We start from the raw sequence: 11,777 nt of genomic DNA, 5'->3' as shown, positions 1-11,777 counted from the left end.
ATTAGGTGGGATTAGAGGATTTTCCCCTCCAGGCCTCTCCCCTCCTTATAAAGACGTTTTCACTCCAGGACAAGGATGAGTCAAGGGAGAGGCAATCCCAAACTGGGGTTCTGAAGCTATGCTGCCTCCCCCATGGAGTGGGACAGGATGACCTGATGTCCCCTGGCATCCTGGGCACTGAGGGAAGAGCCCGTACCCTAAAGACAACGTAAATGTGAAGCATCTGAAGGTCAACAGCTCTCTAAACATACACTCAGAGATAACTCCCAAAGAGGTGTCACAGAGACTGTTAGGAACCAGCAAAGGATGTCCTAAGCAAGAGACCAGCCCTAAACTACTGCAACTGTGCAGAGCAACCAAGGACCAGAGTGGGGCAGAGGCATAAGGACAGCTCAGTGCACAGCCAGCAGCCTCCAGGGCCTCAGGCAAGGATGGGGGATGTCCCCATGAATGGGTTTCATGAGAGTGAACCCATGTTAACGCTCCACCACACCAGACATGAGACATGAGCCTGGCTGACACGAACACATGAAAGTCCCAGGTGCTGCTCCTCAGGTACCCACAGATAACCACCTAAGGAGCTGGTGGTGGTTCCCATCACTCAATTGGTTGCCTCCTTCCCTTCTGAGATCTGCCTGCTCCAGGACTCCTCCCAAACCCCTACATTTCACAGCACACGAGGCCTAAACACAGGTGCCAATTTCCCTAGCATCCCGCGCTAAATAGCATCACGCCACAGAGGAGCAGTAGCGGTACTGTGGTCATCACAAAACAAAAGTGTAGCCGTGCCCTTCACCCACTTGCTCCTCGTGGCACATCAGCCATGGCACGTCAGACTGAGGGCGACAGTCCCCAGCACCGCTCAGCCAGTTGCTGGCAAATCTAAGGCAGCCCCGTCGCTGGATGGCAGGGAGCATTTTAAAGCATATTCAGCTTTGTTGTTTGACGGTGGCTTGCTATGCACATTACGATATAAAGGTTTTTATTTGTTCCTCTTGTTGCAATGTTTATTCCCCAAACTCTTTTAATAGTGGGCTTTTGGCAAAGTGTTTCCCCAGCAGTGGGAACCACATATACAGCACAAAGCAAACCCTTGCAAGATAAACATCCTTCACATCCCGTGCTGGTCCTAACCCCTCGGCGCTCGCCCTTACCTCCCTTGGAGCAATTCAGCACGACTTAATCAAAGTTAAAAATGATACTGTGTGATTTTATTTTCTGTACTTGCTCAACAAGGTTTTATTGGCAGCTGCTGCCAGGATCTGGGACTCTGCCAAATTCCCTGGTTATGTTGCTCCAGTGTGGACAAACAAAGAAAGCCTATTTAAAGTTTCTTGGATGCAAATAAGGCAAAAACATAACAAAATAAAAACCAACATGTAATGATTTATTTCCTTTATGAAGGACCTCCTTTGGACTCCTTTGAAATCTGTTCTGGTTTCCACCTACGAAAGTCATCCAAGTGTATTATTTAATATTAATAGACATTCCTGAAACACAATGTTAGAACCAGAGGCACAAAATCCAGGGAAAAAAAGCTATCTACCTTTGACTTTCATATTAGACTTCCTGAGCCAAAATAACAATTTAGATGTTTGCCTGTCTCAGAAATGTTTGCTGTTCCTAACCATGACTCTAAACGATATTGTATTTAAATTATTTAAGCACAATTATATTAATTAAGGATTTTATATTAATTAAGGATTTTATATTAACTGAAGATTAAGGCTGCCATCAACAATGCCTGCCTTCAGGTGCATGCATTGATCTCCTGACCTTTGGCGTTTCTGCATCAGGGCTGCCACCTTCTCACACCATTCCACAGGCAAGCATTGCTCGCGCGTGACACTGAGGACCTTGTCACCTTGTTGAAGTCACTGCCATTGCTCGGGGCCCTTAATGGTTAAAAAGTCAGAAACATAAAACCGCATCCCTGAATGCACAGTCTGAAATTCATCTCTTTGCACAGAGAAGCCTCTCGCCCCATATCCCATATCAGGGGGAGAGAGGTGCAGAGAGGACAGGAGAGAGGGAGAAGGAGAGGGAGAAAGGGGGAGAGGGACACAGGGAGGGGAGAGAAGCAGAAGTGAAATGGAGAGGGAAATGTCTCCTTGCTGGACAAAGCTATTTGGCAGCGCCTTGGAGCCAAAGTGCCTCCTGTCAACAACACACACAATGTACTTTTGAAAAAGCAGAAGCGTACACGCAGTTCCTTGGCAATTGGAAGTAACAGTCAATATACAGAAAAACAGGTTTTGGAGCACATGTTTTTAGAATTCCCAAGAAAATGCAGTTTATCCATTTTTTTCAGGTCACCTCCAATTTATTATGCAGAGTCAGTCACTTGCTGGTGTACACAGTCCCGAGTCACAATAAGCGTAAGAAAACAACCCACCCTCTCTCCCAGCAGAAAAGTCTGACAGCAAAAAAAGGGCTAAAAATAAAAGCTTCTTGTTTCCTCACCAGTGGCTGAAAAAAGGAAATTAGGGAGGAAATAAAATCCCAGTTTTGCTTCACTCTCTCACTCAGAAAGTTTTGGTCAGACAGAGCCTCTTAAAACTCATTTAAGAAGCTTGATAATTCCAAGTCTCGTTAAAATTCAGGTCATTTGCAAGCATTTCTTGGGCTCAGGAAATGCCTGGATTCTGCCTTCCTCGCTAGACCACCTTGCCCACCTTTGCTCCACCCAGGCTCAGCCAGCCCGGCTGCATCAGGTCTTGTGGCTGCTGCCTGTGGAGAGAAGACGCAGCCAGCCTGCCCGGGCTGGGACCCACCTGCCCGAAACTGCCTCTGCCCAGGGATGCTTGGAATAAGATGGAGGGAATGAACTGGGAGTTTGTCCCATGGAGCTCATGGCTCACGTGTCAGACCTTCAGTCAGGTAGACCATTTGGAGTCAAAAGTCCTGGGTGTGTTCTGCAGACCTGTAACACGCCCCAAGCTGCCAGTCTCTGAAAGTCACAGTCCTTCAAACCTACTGATTCCTCCCAGCAATTCATTCTCCGCTCCTGCAGTGACCCATCAGCAGCTCTAACCCAGCAGGATTTCTTGTACCGCCTCCCTCATTCTCTGTGCAAAGGAGAGATCATCTCTCCACCGGCCTAAAAAGAAAGCTGGGAGTTGGAAGTCACCTATTAATCCATCTGCAGAGCTGTGAGGAGGGAGATGAAAAGGAAGGGAAAGGCAATTTGCTGTGACACCAGCCTCCTGCCCTGGAGAAGTGCAATTTGTGCTGGGGGAGACGGCTGGGAGGCAGGTTAACTCCCGGCCAGAAGAAACGGATGATTCCACTGCAGTGACACCAGCTTGCTTCAGGTATAGATTTTTAAAGATACCTTTAGAATCACAAGTTATGTTAAAATGTATTTCAGCACACAGAAATTGCAGCAGACTGCAGCTTAGGGTCAGGGGTTCACCTCAGCTCTGCCACCTCCCCACAGGCAAAGCACAGCATCTGGAGGAGGAATAGGGCTCAAGTCTTCATCATGAGTAGGCGCCTCTTCCCATAAAAACACATGAGAATAACATGTCTAAACCTCTTTGAGGATCTGGCCTTATAGTACCAGATTATTTCTAGCTTCCAGTGCATGAAAGTAGCGCTGAAACATGCCTTGGATCTATTTGTCATTATTGAGATGATGCTGGTTTCTGTTGGTGCTAACCCAGTCCTATAAGTTTCGCAGTGGGAATAAAGCAAGTTGAGAGCATATAGTTTTCCAGTCAAGGTGAAAACCTAACTCCATCCTGCATCTTGCTGCAGAAGGTATGGGTACTCTGCCTTGCAGTTTGGTCTCTCTTGCCTCGATTGTTCCAAGGGAGGAGGAAGAAGCAATCTTGGTTCCACCTTTTCTTATTTTCAGACCTCCACCAGCACACCAAAACAGGCATGAACCAGTAAATGCAGAATCCAAACAGGCTTGCATCTTTTACTTACCACTCATGGAGCCCCAACCTTTCACAAGCTACAGGCTGAAAATCATTCCAGCTCATTCTGCCCTGTGTCCAACAGATAGCATGCTGCCAATGGCCTTTCCTGACCGCTGGGGTCTATCACCATTGTCTACCACGAATTCATGGCTCATGCCCCTTTCGGCAAGCTTGTATGGACCTGGAGACGGGCTCGCTTCTAGCCCAGGGACCCACAACCCCACCTGAGCCATACCACAAGACCTGGAACTCAAATTGGCCCATCCAGTTAGTTTCTTCTGCAATCTCTGGGTTACAGCCCTTGCCTTTATACTTTACTCATTGTTAATCAAACTAAAACCCAGGCTGAAGTTCATTTTACTTGCAAGAACGTAAATATAAATCCCTTTCATCCATTTCTTTAACAACCTCTGGATTTCACTGCCACAAATCACAGCAAAATCCTGCTGAAAGATGCAGTCTGCAGTAATTACTTTGTTGGTTGCCAGGAGGATAAAGTTCCCATAAATAATATTGCTTACAATGCTGAGAAACCGAATATCACTGCAAGCAAAGTAAGTCATTAAGTGCACAGCAGTTTCACACCTGGACAGGCAGTACAGGTAGCCTAGTTCCTTGTCTACAGCAATAAAGCTGCTTTGCTCCCTGTCCATCCAAGCAAATCAGCTGAAGAACACCTGGCAGCCACGCAAAGTGCTTTCCTGTCAGTGGACTGGGACTCTCATTTAGCTACGGCAGGACTTCTCCAAGCTGGTAAGACCCAGGGGGGCTGCAAGGCCACTCCACATCCCCAGCGGTGCAGGGCACTGGGAGCCCAGGTAGGCTTAGTGAGAGGACCACTCGATTTGCAGTGGGACCTCTGAGATAAACTTGCCATCGCCTGCCTGTGAACCATCCTCCTCTTCTCCATGACACATGGCTCAAGGATGGTGGCTTTCAGCACACAAAGATTTTGGGCTATCGCCTCTAGGGCTGGGTAGCTTGGCCACCGGTCAAGAACTGTCAGAAGATAGTTGGACGCTGACTCTAACTGCAAAGCTATAAAAGTTGCATGCTTATTTCCAGCGACTTCATCTTCTTGTGCAATGGTGAATAGTCCATTCCCCAAAGCCAGCCACATCCTCACAGACCCCCCAGCAAAGATACCGGGGACCACCAGGTCCAGATCTGCAGAACACTTGCCACAACAAGCGGCAGCTTGCCCAGCCAGTGCTGGGATTAAAATGAGTAGATAGACGTTAAAAACAGCCCTTAGCTGTGCTTCCCTACAGACACACGCACACATCATCTGCTGCTGATGTCCTTGGAAGCTTTGATCGGAAAGCTGGGAGTGACACTTACAGAGATGTACATATACATACAGACATATGTTTACTACATAAACAGAAAAAGACAAATATGCTGCCAACATTTCCATTTGCGGTTCTTTTGCCGCTCAGATTAGCACAGATGCTCAGATTAGACCTAATCCTGGAAAGTAAGAGTAGGTAACTCTGACTCCAAAGGGCAATGGGAGGGTCATTTCCTTCCAGATGGGACACTCTCCCTTGCAGGAGCCAGCCAAACACGACCAAAGTTTACTCTCAAGTATATGCAGATACTTCCTAACATTTTTACGTGCAGTCTGGAGAGACATAGCATTCTCAGTCCCCACAGAAGCAGCCAAGGACATTTCACAGTACATTCACACCTGGTCCAGCTATTGATGAGTCACATTTCTCAGCCACCTTGTCTGGTGTTACCAGCTGGTGTCACCACCAGCATCCTCCTTTGGCCTCTGCACTCTGTTGTTACCTAAGCCAAAGGCACAAACACCTTCCCAGGGCTCCTCAGATGGGATTTATGGTAAAAGCCGAGAGCAGCGCTCGGAGGAATGAATTACAGATCCCTGGCAGACAAACTGACTCCACGCTCCGCCTTGCACAATTGTCGCTGGAAGGACCTCGGGCACCAGAAAGAGGTTAATAACACTCAGTGCTTGTGTTGAGTCACTCCAAGTACCAAAATGTCACGAGTTTGAGCAATGGATTTGTCCGTGACAGCTAAATAAATGGTGTGCGATAAGGCACCAGCTGCTGCGGGCTCCATGATGGCCGGTCCTCAGGGATGACTGCGAGATGCTTCTGCCTCACTCCTGGCACTGACCGCTCGGGTTCCTAACACCAGCCACCACTCACAGACTCCTTAAAAGCCCTCGTTTTACAGAAAACGTGGGGCTGTTTCCATTTTCACTTAGAAGTAGCACGTTTTTCTGATTATAAACCAATGATGTTTACTGTGCTTCTTGGTTTAGAGGTCCCATTGCACTACAAACAGAGACAGCTCCTACACTGCTTGTCACAGGTAATGCAAAAACCGCCAAACCAGCTCAACTCAGGTTTCTGCTTGGTAGGGGGACTTCTTGTGCGTCACCTACATTAAAGAGTTAAGTCGCCAGCAAATCCTCCAGCCCCTATATCCCAGATTCCAGTGGGACTAGATCTCATCTGGAGACTTCAGATTTGGGACCCAGATAGAAGTTCCATTGTTTGGAAACAACTGCTGATCAAAACACTGTTTTGGAAAGGATTTTATTTATTTACCAAAATCTCCATAGAAACTACAGCAGAGATTTTTTCGACCAGATGTGATGCTTCATTGTTAATTAGTTCATTTATCAGAACAACGGGTTTTCTATCATGAGATCTGGGCAGCTAAAATTTGAAGTGCTAGCTCCAGGCTGCCCATCAGATGGAAAATATTAGTAACACACTCGGCTTTTGGAATTGAAAATCTCCAAGTGTGTTGTATAAAAGCAGCAGACGTTGTTAATCACTAGCCACCACCACGGAAACAGAGACACAGAGGAACCACCACCAAAGCGGTTTCTCCAGGAGCACGCTGCTACTCACCACTCAGGTCCCAGCACTCAAATTCAGCTCCCGTCACCTAGACCATTATATCCTGCAACAGAATAAACCCCATCTTTACTGTAAGATCCAATAAACAACATTATTGATTAATAGTATGGATTATATCCAATGACTTTCTGCATCTAGGCTCTGAGGGCCATGGTGAATAACAGCAATAAAATCAGGGCAGCAGAAGAAAATGATACCGTGGTTGGGAAAACAAAGCAGCCGTTGCATCTCTGTCTCCCTGGCTTTGCTGAGCACTGTTTAGGAGCTAGGCTGAGGAACTATTTTTAGACCAGCATTTACCTCTTTTCCAACCCAAACATAGTTCTCTCTTGTCATACCAATGCTGCTTTCAAACAGAACAGCGAATCACGGCGCCACTTTTGTAAATAAAATTATCAGCTGTTGGGCACGGGCTCCTGCACAACTCCTCCGTGCAAGCCAGGGCAACACTTGTCTCTTGCCTCCCAAACACAGTCCCGTTGGGTTTGCTAATGGAGAGAAAGGCAGGGAAAGTTGTTTTAAATGCCAAAAGACAGACAAGCTGTGGAACTTTCCGCACGATGGAATGCTGCATAACTAACTTCCCAAAAAATGGTCAGTTCCTAGGCCTACCATCCAACGGTGGGGTTTTTTACCCTAATGGTACCTGGTCACTTAAACTGGGGACTAATCCCAGACAAGAAATTGATGTAAAACATTTATATTCTCTCACCACTGGGGCCTGACTGGCACCCTCCTGCCCCAAGACGCACAGCCCATTGACACCGACTAATGTGTGCTGCTTCGTCCCCAAAGCCAGTCCTTTCTGTTAGCTTTGTTCTCTTTTTGGCTGGCGCACTCCCTGGGTTGACTGAATATGAGAAGCACAACATTTACTTGTGTTAAGAGGGAGCAATATAGGCTCTTGATTTGGAAAAACAAAAATTCAAAAAAAACCCACAGCATGGCACTGCAGGGAAAGTATTTCTTTGAGGAGTTAAATCAAACAATAGAAAGCGATGTTATTTTTAAGACAGTAAAAGAAATGAAAAAGCAAAAAGTAAAGTGGTTAACTGGGCTCTGGGATGCAATATAGCTCAGCAAACTTGGAAAACAGAAAGAGAATTCAAAGCTTAAATGATTCATTAGATAGCTCCGTGCCATCCTGCACTATTTCCTCCAGAAGAAACTGAAGTCGACCTTGGCATCATAGAAAAGTGCTGGACACCAGGTTTGGGACTAAGGCCATACAGAAGTGAGTACTGGAGCGTCTGAAGATCTTCCCCCCACAAGTCTAAGTGTAAAGAGATGCAGGGAGGAAGATTCACCGCCTTTGTGTCCCCAGCAGCTCTTTCCTCAAGCCTAACAAGCCATATGACACGCAAGCACACTCTGCTGCTACCCATAATATGTGTGAGCCCCATTAAATGGTTACAGCTGCTTCTGAGCCACTGAGACCTAGCATACAAACATCGTCAGACAAGCTGGTCCCCATCTCCATCAACTCCTGCAGTGCTCTGATAGGTGACACCAGCCAAGGGACCGTCCTCTCGCACACCAAGAGCCAGGAGAGACTCCATGGAGATGGATAAAGTTACACCATAACCCTCTTCAGGACAGCAGAACTTCACCACTGGGAAACTCTCTCCCAACAGGGAGAAAAATCAGGGTCTCGCACAGGTTCTGAGTCTGCAGAGTCACAGAATCACAGAATCACAGAATGGCAGGGGTTGGAAGGGACCTCTGTGGGTCATCTAGTCCAACGCTCCTGCCAAAGCAGGGTCACCTACAGTAGGCTGTAGAGGACCTTGTCCAGGTGGGTCTTGAATATCTCCAGAGAAGGAGACTCCACAACCTCCCTGGGCAGCCTGTTCCAGGGCTCTGTCACCCTCAGAGGGAAGAAGTTCTTCCTCATGTTCAGACGGAACTTCCTGTGCTTCAGTTTGTGCCCATTGCCCCTTGTCCTGTCACTGGGCACCACTGAAAAGAGCTTGGCCCCATCCTCCTGACACCCACCCTTCAGATATTTGTAAGTATATATTAGGTCCCCTCTCAGCCTTCTCTTCTCCAGGCTGAACAAGCCCAGCTCCCTCAGCCTCTCCTCGTAGGGGAGATGTTCCAGTCCCCTCACCATCCTTGTAGCCCTCCGCTGGACTCTCTCCAGTAGCTCTTCATCTTTCTTGAACTGGGGAGCCCAGAACTGGACGCAGTACTCCAGATGAGGCCAAACAGCAAGACATCATTGGCAAAAACCTGGAAGCGAGTGCTGAAAAGCAAATATCTGATGTAAACCACAGTTAATTTTACTGGCACTATCATCAAAAGTAGGACGAAACTCGCAAGGAACTTCCTTCCCCTTTGCTCCTGCGGAGGATTTAGTTTGTCTGCATTAAGTGTACTGGAAAGAAGAAGAAATCTGTAAGAAAGTAGACATTGTGACCGATCCATTTGGCAAAGTCAAAACCACACAGGTCTTTCAAAACTAAAAAGATTAGTCACGTCATGATCTAAGAACTTCTGAAAAGACGGAGAGCTCCTCATATAGCCAAAGACTGCATGCTGAAGTTAAATGCTTTAAAAGTTTATTTGCTAATAGAAAAATAGTATTAATTTCCTTTCTCTGCTTTAAAATGCTCTGTTGTTTTCTGGTTCAGGTAATAAATCCACCCTTAAAACCGAGGAAAAATAGGAGATGGTCCATTATTTCTCTGGTTTTCTTCTGTGCAATTTAAGATTTTACAAGAAGGAGGGGAGTCTGGAGGAGTTATACCTGCTTCAGAGGTATAAATTACAATGTGAAAAGTGAAGCTGTATGTTTAGACGTCCAGTTGAAGTCAGAGTTTGATTCAGCCCTTGCCTGGTTGCAGTTTCACACCAAGGTGACTGTTGAAATTCCCTCATGTCAAACGATGGCATTGCTTTAATTACTCTGTGCTGTCAGAGCAGCGCAAAAAGATGAGGAAGTTGGTCAGAATCCAACCCACCCACTCTAGGAGCAGTGTGGAGACCTGCCCTGAATCCAGCAGGGTTTCTGAACCAAAGTCTTTAACTGCGCAAGATAGTACGGTCTGTGCTTGGACCGTGACAAACGTTCTGCTGAAAATTGGTTTTGGTAGAACGGGAGTGAAAATGGCTGGCAAGCAGGTGACTTTGGACCATGCAGGCAATGCTGCACAGTTGTGTTTGCTTTGAAAGCCTAAGAGAAGAAAAAGCCCCATCACAGAAGAGACAGACCAACACCAGTGCAGGCATGTGGCACAGATTCCCTGCATGGTAGTGCTGCCGAGGAGAGTCCAAGAGCAGATGCGTATCCTCAAGGCTTCCTAGAGAACTCAAGATATACCATGAAAAGGTGTTAAAAGCACAGACCTCTGGAAGCTCTTGATATAAACACATCAATGCTGTTAGAACACGCAAGCAGGTTCAGTACCTCTGATCCACCCCAATCAGCTCTGAAATAAAATACATCCTCCCATATACATGAACCAGACACAGGCTGCCTGGAACAAGAACTGTCACCCTCTGTTTGTACAGCACCTAGCAATTATTCATATAAATAATAAATAAAAACAAGCAAGCAGAGGCATCGGTATCAGTTTTCCCACCTATTACCTGCTTGCCGAGAGGCCAGTTCACATCAGGTGAGGCTCAGTGAGCACAGCTATGGATTCTTCTCTCAGCAAGCGCACACGGAGTCACCCCGCTGAAACACGCATGCGTTTTGCATACAGCAGCTCACACAGGTTCCTTAACACGCATCCAGCCACCCATACTGTGAGCTGCAAAGGTGAATTCTTCCGAAGGGGACTGTCCAGCATTAGAAGGACAGCAAAAAGAACGATTCTTTAAAATAAGGAAGGTAACATTTAAACAATGCTTTTCAGCTAGGAATTACAAAACACCAAATTCTTACAGATAGCATGACTGTTAAGTTGGAGGTATGTATTGCACCTGCAGAGAAAAATAAGCCATCCCCTCCAGGCAATTTGAACACACAGAGCCTCCCCAGCCCCCTGACCTTTGGTAAGCAAAATACAGTTACCCAGGCTGAAAGCTAGGTAATGCCTTGAAGCTAAGCCCTGGGACGCACAGTCAAAAACTGCTCGCTCGTCCTCTGCAGCACCCAGGCATTCACAGCAATCTCCATCCAAGCGCCGGTTTTCACTTGCTGCCAGTTTTCTTGTAAATACTGACACAGTCAGGGAGCGGGACAGCCCCGGGCAGATTTCACAGGCGGTGGTCACAGATAACAGCAGGAGTGTGGTCTGCTGTCTTTCCACGTTATGCTGAAGGGCAATGTCCATTATCTGACATAAACAAGCAGTAACTGGCCACACGAGGTGCAATTCTTGATAACGCGTGTGGTATCAGACCCAATGAGAAATGTCTGGCACCACCACAGTATTTGGTACGCTGGTCCCTACTGGACTTCTGCATCCACCTCCACCAGCAGACTGGGAACGGTGGTGTCTGTGAGGCTGCTGTATTCAAGCAACAGAACAAAGTAGGTTGAAAGTCCCCCTCCCTTCATCCAGAAAGCTACTGGGCCAGAGATATTCTGCATAAACAGCAAAAAGCCATTTTACCCTGAAGGGATAAAGGCAGGCACAGAAGATCCCACTGCTCCCTCGTGCAGCAGTTGCCCAAAGGCGCACACAGTGGTATAATACTTAGGCACCTGCAGCACAAAAGCTCCAGGCAGCGTTGGCCCTATTTACTTGCAGTCCATTGGCATACATCACCTTGTAGCTCTTCACCCTTTCCAACAGGAATCTGTCAAAACAGTTGTCTCAGCATTAAGCACAACTAGATAGGGACAACCTCTACCGTTGCAATGTGCTCAAGTACTCGAGGCCACACCTTGAGTACTGTGTTCAGTGTTGGGCCCCTCACTATGAGAAGGGCATTGAGGTGCTGGAGCGCGTCCAGAGAAGGGCAACAAGACTGGCAAGGGGTCTGGAGAACAAATCTG

The sequence above is a fragment of the Opisthocomus hoazin genome, chromosome 5 (genome assembly GCF_030867145.1).
Source record: "Opisthocomus hoazin isolate bOpiHoa1 chromosome 5, bOpiHoa1.hap1, whole genome shotgun sequence".
Lineage (NCBI taxonomy): Eukaryota > Metazoa > Chordata > Aves > Opisthocomiformes > Opisthocomidae > Opisthocomus > Opisthocomus hoazin.
This window is presented reverse-complemented; position numbering follows the sequence as displayed.